General features: G+C 36.4%; 1 protein-coding gene across 1 annotated transcript in view; it reads left to right on the top strand.

The window, feature by feature from the left end:
- The first annotated feature begins 982 nt into the window (after nucleotides 1-982).
- Nucleotides 983-9,235, top strand: part of PFD1 (PREFOLDIN 1) — a 43,176-nt gene continuing 34,923 nt past the window's right edge. The window contains exon 1 of the mRNA XM_089827215.1: nucleotides 983-1,142. The gene's annotated coding sequence lies outside the window, so the exon portion shown is untranslated. The remainder of the gene's footprint in view (nucleotides 1,143-9,235) is intronic.

Here is a 9,235-nt window from a genome sequence, read left to right as displayed (position 1 = left end):
GCATATTTAGTATGATTAACAAACAAAATTGAATGTCAAGACTATCAATAGAAAAAATGATATCAGGTCAAAAGCTTTTTCGGGCAAAAGGGTTGCCAAATTTATGGAAATCATTACAATTAGCTGTTTGATGATTAAACAGAATCTTACTTGCCTTATTCAAAACTGGGGCATTTTGGGTTGAAAGGATTTGATCCATGTTGATATACCCATTTGGATTTATCACTGGCCAAACCCTTGACCTCTCTGAGTATTTCTCCGAAAATTCTTGATTAATGGCGCCAGATGTATTATCAATGGTCTTGTGATTGAGATTAGTCTCTTGTATATTCACATGTTCCAAGGCATTTGGCTCAGTTAGAGCTGAAAAGGCATTTGTTGTCTTCACTACATATCTCAAATTTGCAGATGAAGAGCAGATGAAGGGAGGGTTGCCAATGAAAGGTTTCCCATACTTATTTGTTCCCTTGTTATTGCTTTGATAAGCTGGCAAGGATTGATGTATCGACTACTTGTATTGCGAATTCAATCTAGGGTTTTGGAAATTCCCCTGATACCTCGGTTTGGACTGCTTGCCTTTGAAACTTTGTTGATTAATTTTAAGTGCAAAATTCATTTGCTTTACATTATTACATTATGCTCTACTTGCCATATTCGTTGACCAAAGAAATGCCGCCATTAAAGTTGGTATTTCTATTATGGTTAAGATTAGGATAATAAGTTAGGATTATAATTATGTTTACAATTTGATTTATGATATTATATTAAAAAAATACCTTATAATTTGTTAAATAAAAGAATTATTAAAATTTCAATAATCCTTATAAATTAACTTACCAATTTAATTTTACATTATAATTTTTTGAATTATAAAAAATAAATATTTATATTATAATATAAATAATATTTCAATTAAAATTTAATATATTTAATGCTTATAATAAAATTACAATTTAATTTACATAAAAACTTAACCTTTAATATACTCTGCAATAATTCTCAAAACTCCGAACAATACGTTATGTGGGTGAGTTCGAAAACAAAGGTCGAGCCATATTTCAACTTCGTTTGGAGAGGAGCCAAAAAAGACTTTGTATTTACAGGTTGTCCAGCATTCTGCTTCTACAGTCTTCTTTCGACTAGTAAGTGCAGAAATTCTAACCCTATGACTACATAATTTTATGTAGGATTTTTATTTACCTGCAACAATAGAATGTTACATAGAGACTTTTTTCCGTTTCCTGACACTGTTAGTAGAATTCAACTGCATAGTTTCGAATCTAAATATTTTGTGCTAGTTTTTTCAAACTAAACTGTTTTTAATTTTATTCGGAAAATTTGTTTTGCACTTTCTATGATTTCAATTTGCGCTTTGTAGACTGGAAAAAGATAGCGAAGTCACACTAGGTCAAGGTGAACAACTGCTTATCTGAAGTGAAATCTCTCAAAACTAGGGCAGATTGTCCTACGCTAGATAATTTAAAATAGTGTTGTATTGTCATAGTAATTATTCTAGTTGCAGACAATCTATTTCTTATTTCCATTAGATACTTCTACAGAATAGCCTTTTCCTTGTTTTATGTCTTCGATATATTTTACGGGCATTAGAGGAGACTAGGGGAAACTTCAAGGAAACATATACTTATAGATGTTAACAATTTTGGTATATCCGTGTCAACACAGAATTCCCAATTTCTTTAGTATGTTTGCCAAATTTAAAATATTTTCCTATCTCCTTTTGATGTAGTATGCTTCATGAGAAACCTAGGAACGTTTGTAAAGAAAAAGTAATTTTTTTAATATAGGAGTGACTTGAAACATTCTTTCGGTTAAGGGTAACTGGGAACATCCATGTATTCATAGCGTTAACAGCTAATGCATTTATGTTGAGTTATTGATTGCTTTGTTGTGAAGTGGGATTTTAACCTGAATCTTTCACTTTATGTCACCATTACACCACAACTTGATGGACGAATTCAGGTGTTGTCAAGGTCTACAACTTGGTCGAAGCTATGTTGTCGTAAACTGAGTTGATTCTTTCTCCATAGCACTTCAATTGAGTAGGGCAATCTTTCTTGATGGTATGCACAGGTGGGACTATTGTGCTTTTACTGTTTGCAGTGGCACAGCGAATATCTCCTACATTGGATGTAATCCCTGGGTAATAGAGATTTCCTGTCTCCAGTAATGAGTTCATATACCCTGCACGACAATTCTCTACACCTTGGGAAGAATTTGAATGCATAGAATCCAAAAGCAGGAATGAAAACACTATAAACCACATTTAACCTGTAGCCTAGGCTCTGCTTGGTCAAATCTGTTTTTCTTTTGGCAAAACATAACCCACATTAAATACCTGCATTTTGTTTTCTCTGATTTTCAGAAACAAAAGTTAAAATCTGTCTTTGAAATTTTCCTCAATTTAAATCCGTGTAATTAAATTCCATTTGCATTTTCAATTTTTCGTGTCAATGCTGTTGAAATGTAATGAGAACTTGCATGTATCGTATAGATGAACTTGGGTTTATAAGAGATGCAGGATGGTTTTTACACTCTCATTCTCACCAGCTCAAAATTAAAAATTATTACCACCAGAGTTGCTCTGCAGGCTATTCAACTGGAATAATGCCCTCCTTCACAGGTTTTCTTAGGTCTCCTTCCCATAGCCAATGCAATACTGTAAGAATTTGCCTTAGGGCAAAATTCACCCAAGACCAAGAAGCACAATAACCAGCACAAAAGACCAATAGAGTATGATCAGAATAATGATATGATATTCAATTCATTGTAATTGATATGATATGTACATTAGAGGTGCCTGTATATAAAGGCCTCTAAGATGCATCTAGAATGTCTAGGAGTTAGCAATATGATAAACCTCACAACTAAGCACATGTCCACTAGGAATGGGTTATCCTCCATTGAGCACAGAAGTTAGTGCGATGATGAGAGGATAAGCTTACAAAGGTGTGTCATGTAAAATTATGTTGTAGACACCATGTGCTTAATTAAGAGTGCGAACAACTGTGTTGTCAACATGACAACTCAGTTGATTATGCAAACTCCAGTAATGTAGACACCATGCGCTAAAATAGAGTTGCTTACTCTTGTATTGTCAACATGACAGCTCATATGAGTATGCAAACTCCTAAGCGTCTAACCTAATAAATAATAAAATAATGCATTTATCCTAAATAAACTTAAGTAAAGTGTAAATAATAATTATTTACACTAACACCCCCCCTTAAGTGCAACTTAGGGGAATGCACTTAAGCTCACAAAAGCTATGATGAAATGCATAATGGGTCCTAGCTATGAGGCCATGTTCGATACCCATGTACAAATGCAATGCTGAACACTCAATGCAATGCAATCTCTCTTCAAACGGGGAAAGAGGGAAAACCTCATGGGAGAAACCCTCTCCCAAAAAGAGAGATATGTACAATAAAAAAAGATGCATGAATTGATGGAGTAATCAAGACCCCCCCATTATGACATACATCATGCATATACAATAGAGAATCCCTCGATGAAATCCCCCCCTTAGTGAAGGATCTCCAGATGATGAGTGCTTGAAGATAGAAGAAAACCCAATGCCGACAAACAACGTTCTTCCCTTGAGGAAGAAGATACACCAAGTAAAGGTGCAAGTATGCTTCCCATTGTGGATAGGAAGATGGAAGAGGGATCCAGATGTAGTATGCGGTGGATGCTACCTCTGAAGTGTGCTCAAATTTTGACAAGTCCTTGATGAATGAAGATGCCACGAACCAATCTGGTGGATGCCCAAAATACGGTGGCAAGCAAGGTAACATGTCTATGCATGAAGCTGAATCAAACTCCAAAGATGATGAAGCATCCTGATAGGAAGATGTAGGAAGAGAAGCAATGTCGCCTCCCTTTAATGATGTAGGCACACTTGTGAAAGTAGCTCCTTGATGACTGAAGAAACTGCATCATGAAAGCTGAATGAGGGTCCTCCCTGTAGGAAGAAATGGTGCCATAGGTGTGGTAGAGAACGCTCTGCAACTGGTAGGAAGAATCCTCAGAAAATATGATGTTTGAGGAAACTAGAATACAATCTCCACAGACTGATATGACTCCTCATAAGTGAAAGAGTCCTCCTCTAATTGCTGTAAAGAAGCCACAATCATGTCAGAATGATCAAGTGGTTGAGGGTTAGAGTGTGCCCTCGCAACGAGTGAAGAAGTCTCGTCAACAAAGAGAAGATTGATGTCATCGATGATGTCTCCCACATCTTCAATTTGAGACTCCGCAAACAGCCCTGCAATATTTGGAAGGAAGTCATCCCATGAAGCTGAAGTAGGAAGACATGGTAAATCCTGCTGTATTGAATCAAGAACATCTGTGGCTGGAATTGGATCAGTAGAATCAACAGGAGCATCAGGAGGTGGGATCTCATTTGGAGTTGGAGGAACCATTATTAAAGCGACTAAAGATAGACTGTCCTCTGGAAAGGGAGGAACTAATGGATCTCCATATGCTTCCCAAAGACACATCCAAATGTCATAAGGATACCAGAACTTGTCAATGACTTTACAAAAATCAGAATTGATACTGAAATAAATGATATCCAAAAGTCTAGTAACAGGTGGCAGATCAGTTATCTGACCAATGGAAGAGATCAGTTCATTGGAACATAAATAAGGAAATACTTCCGGGTGTTCTCTCTTTAGATGATCAACGAGTGAAGCACTCCATTTCTAATAGTTCCTCTTTGTCAACCTTGGTCTAGGACCACCCCTACATGGGGAACAAAACTCCTCCATGAGATCAATGAATGATGCACCCCCCAAAATACAGAAATAATCAATCAACCCCCCCCAATATATGATTTGGCACTTTATAGGTAGTGCGATTACAATGGGCCACTTTGTCAATTTTGACCTTAGTGGACTATTGATTTTTGCTGTTTACAACCTGCTCTTGTAGTTCAAATCTGAAACTAAGCACTGTAGCTCAGATGTACAACAATTTTGAAGCAATACAATGCAAAAAAGGACCTATTTCTGAAAGTGGTATTTCTGTCCCCAGAAGCCTATAATCTGATTGCAGATTTGGAAAGTAGATGAAAAATTATTCACTTAAAAAAAAAAAAGAACCTGATTATGTGTCCAGATGAGCCCGTACTAAGCATTGAAGTTGCAAAAATCGGGATTTGCGACTTGTAGAAAAATTCAAGAACAGAGGTATCAAACATCCTGCACCAATGTGTAGATCACGAAATTCTACCCCAAAACAAAAAATATTACTTGAAAAAAGGAGTCCGTATAAGGGAGATATCGTTGTTTGAAAATCACCTCTGTAATTATTTTTTTTGAATCGCCGCCGTCGCGCCTCCAAAAATCAAATGACTTTAGATTTCACCTCAGATGTCTGATTTTGGTGAAACAAAAGTCGATATGGGGGTTTTTTAACCTTCTAAATATGATGCCAATATTAGATTTGCACCAACAAGCACCAATCTTGTCTTGCAAAAAATCTCTTCTACTGGCCTGATGGCCAAATTTTTTTTGGAAAATAATACAGAGAAATTGCAGAGACTGAAATAATAAAATATGCAGATCTGAAAATTAAATTCAAAGATCTAAAATGATCATATCAAATTTTGCAAATCGGGCCTTCGAGTGCCGGTTGGAATTTTTTTTTTTGCTTCAATTTTGACTATGGCCCAATATAGGCAAATTTATATTCAATTTTCATTGAATCGACGCTCCAGACGCAATGGTGAGGTCTACTTTGGCTCTAGATGCTCCCAATAGTTGTGGATACTCCGGATTTGAGTCAAGGTGTCCTCAGAGAGGTGAAGCAAGATCGGTCTCCAATGGCTATGAAATGACGCTCCTATGGCTTTGATACCATGTAAGAATTTTCCTTAGGGCAAAATTTACCCAAGACTAAGAAGCATAATAACTAGCACAAAAGACCAATAGAGTATGATCAGAATAATGATATGATATTCAATTCATTGTAATTGATATGATATGTACACTAGAGGTGCCTGTATATAAAGGCCTCTAAGATGCATCTAGAATGTCTAGGAGTTAGCAATATGATAAGCCTCACAATTAAGCACATGTCCACCAGGAATGGGTTATCCTCCATTAAGCACAGAAGTTAGTGCGATGATGAGAGGATAAGCGTACAAAGGTCTGTCACGTAAAATTCTGTTGTAGACACCCTGTGCTTAATTAAGAGTGCGAACAACTATGTTGTCAACATGACAACTCAGTTGATTATGCAAACTCTAGTGATGTAGACACCATGTGCTAAAATAGAGTTGCTTACTCTTGTGTTGTCAACATGACAACTCATATGAGTACGCAAACTCCTAGGTGTCTAACCTAATAAATAATAAAATAATGCATTTATCCTAAGTAAACTTAAGTAAAGTGTAAATAATAATTATTTACACTAACAAATACAAGGACAGCAGGTTGAGCTTTTGCAATGGTGGATACCTGATCCCAAAGAACAACATTCTAGAGATTAGAAAAGCTTCAGGTGAAATGTGTAGTGCACCTAATAAAGCATGGAATGTTTCTAATAACTTAAGTGTGTTAATGCCCTCATAATTGTTTTTGCTTCCAATCTTTTATTGTAGCCAATCTAGATGGAATCCAATAGATCTTTACTTTCTCCTATTTGGAACATGCTTGAGTCGTTGACTACATTCATGATTTATTGAGAAATGGTTGACTGTAAACTTAGGTTTTATGGCTTCAAATTGAATATAGTTAATATGGAAGGAAACCCTCTCTAGTTCAAAATAAAGTTCTAATCAAGAAAGCAGATACTTCCTTTTCCACTATGCAAATGAGAATTATAGAGATTACAATTATCAATTAAGTCTTTTTCAAGTTCCAAAATGCCAAGGAGGAGCTTTTGATTACCTTCCAAGCACTTCTTGTAGACACATAGTAGTATACCTACTATGTCTCCCAAAACAGTGGCTTTCCTCCCCTTGCATTCAATTTTCTGCTGCCTAAGTCCTCCTTTGGATGCTGATGATTGAAGAACAATTGTTTGGGATGGCAATGACCAGTCTTGTGCAACTGCCTGAACAAGTTAAATGCCAGGTAGGGAACTCCAAACAGCCTTCAATCTAGCTCCATTAGTCACTAGAGAACAGAGCAAAAATAACGGTGCCCGCAATACAATCATTACTTACCATTATACAGGGTTTGAGGGAACAATCATAGCTTTGAAGAATTATTATCCTACTATTAATGATGTGTTTTTGTCTTAGAATTGCTCAAAACGGGAAAAGCAACATACACAGGCCAAACTCATAAGCACCCAATGTGACAGAGCTACCCAAATCATATTCCTCTTACCAAAATGAGCCTCAACATGGAGTCAACACTAGAATTGCCTTGCGAGTCTTATAAACCTGTTGCATGTTCATTTTAGCACAAAGGTTTTCTTGCAGAACCAAGTGGATATTTTATCCAGCAAAGGCATTTTTTGGTGCAACTACTAAGGTTTTGCCTCCCTTGCCAATTTTGAGCCAAAAAGTCAGCTTCATACCAATTTTAAGATCACACCTCCCCCATTATGGTGCTTTTGGTGCATAAAAGCTCACTAAATAGAGAATCAAATGAAGAATTCCCAAGCACCCAAATCTCTCAAATTTTCGTCTCATCTTTTCTTCAAATCCTCAAGCCAACTCCGTACTTCAAGAAATGTGAATCAAATTATAGACACCATTTTCTCCCTTGAATGATTCGCTCCCTACATCAGCAAAATGAATAACACATCTTGACAACCTTCATGGTTGCCTTCTAAAACTCACATTTCTCCTGCTTTCTGCACTTGAATAGTTTTTTCATCATGTGATAATCCTATGCCCTCCTGTTTTGTATCATTTCGAAGCTTTACAACAGTTCAATTTGCTGGTCACTTGTGCACATATAGGTCATTCTCTACTGAAGAATCAAACCTTTCAAAAGCACTGATTAATTTCTGAAGCTTTGGAGTACTGGGCATGACAACTTTGGACTTTTCAACGTACAGATCCAACATAAACATCTTGTCATTTAAACTGAACCTGTACTGAGTTTTCTTCCAATAGTAACAACCTCTTTCTCAAAGACACAAAGATGGCTCACAAACATCTAATTAAATGACATCTACTAACACTACATCCATAAATTTAGAAGTTTGCCCACATGACAATTTAAACTGTTTTGTTAGAGTCATTTCAACTCACTGCAGCCATGATATTGCATATGAGTGTGGAGAATCTACCCTCTCCCTACCAAGTTCGCTAAGCGATTTCTGAGATTCAAGGTCTACTTTTAAACATGTATCAAACATGACGTCAACCTTCTTACCTCTATCTAGAATTTTGATCTAGAAAATTTGTGTAAGCTCCTTCATATTATTGAGGAAGCAACAACCTTGAAAACACACCTTTGAAGCAATCTATCATTCACTATAGACTTGCACTCAATCTCTTTAATTTTTCTTCCATATGTAGCATTCTTGACTTTTTCCCTTATATTCCAAAAAGGAAATAATTTAGGGTGCAATTTCCAGTACCTATTGTCTAAATGCCTATCCTTATCACAATGGTTAAAATGAAAATTCTCTTTACTTTTGCCGTTTGTATAAATAGTATTCATCTTGCTCTTGCCTTTCTTTATTAGCCCATCCTTAATCGCACCTTGCTTCTGCTCCTCATTATGCTGTCTATGCTTGAGGAAGAACCACATCTCTTATCCATCTCAAGATGATGAGCTTGAGTGCATGCTTCGTTGTTATCCTTGGGTTTGGCCATAAGAACACACCTCTTGGGTTGATCAAACAGATCCTTTACGCATTTCATTTAGTTCTCATGGCTCAGGATATCTTTCCCAAGTCACACCATTCTATTCCCAAACTCACTGGTATAAGTTCGAACAATTTGTCCATGCATTTTCTTTATATAATGGTATTATATTACCCTTTATTCTTCATAACAGGTTGAGTACACTATACATTGACTAGAAGGCAGCCTCCTTGAATCTTCCCACACAGAAATTTGTGCCACTTTTTGGATTATTAAAGAGAGCATAATTCTCATGCCATGTGAGAGCATACCTGTCAAGCTTCAACTTTGCAAAAGAAATATTTTGATTTGTGGACATCTAATGAAGGCTGAAATCTACCTCTATTTGTGAAACCCATTCATCAAGCTTCTCTGCATTATTTTCACCACTATAAAGCTGAA

This window comes from Cupressus sempervirens, chromosome 4, assembly GCF_028749045.1.
Source record: "Cupressus sempervirens isolate cs-2001-9-10 chromosome 4, ASM2874904v1, whole genome shotgun sequence".
Lineage (NCBI taxonomy): Eukaryota > Viridiplantae > Streptophyta > Pinopsida > Cupressales > Cupressaceae > Cupressus > Cupressus sempervirens.
Note: the sequence above shows the minus strand (reverse complement) of the source record. Positions and strands in the feature narration are given on the sequence as shown.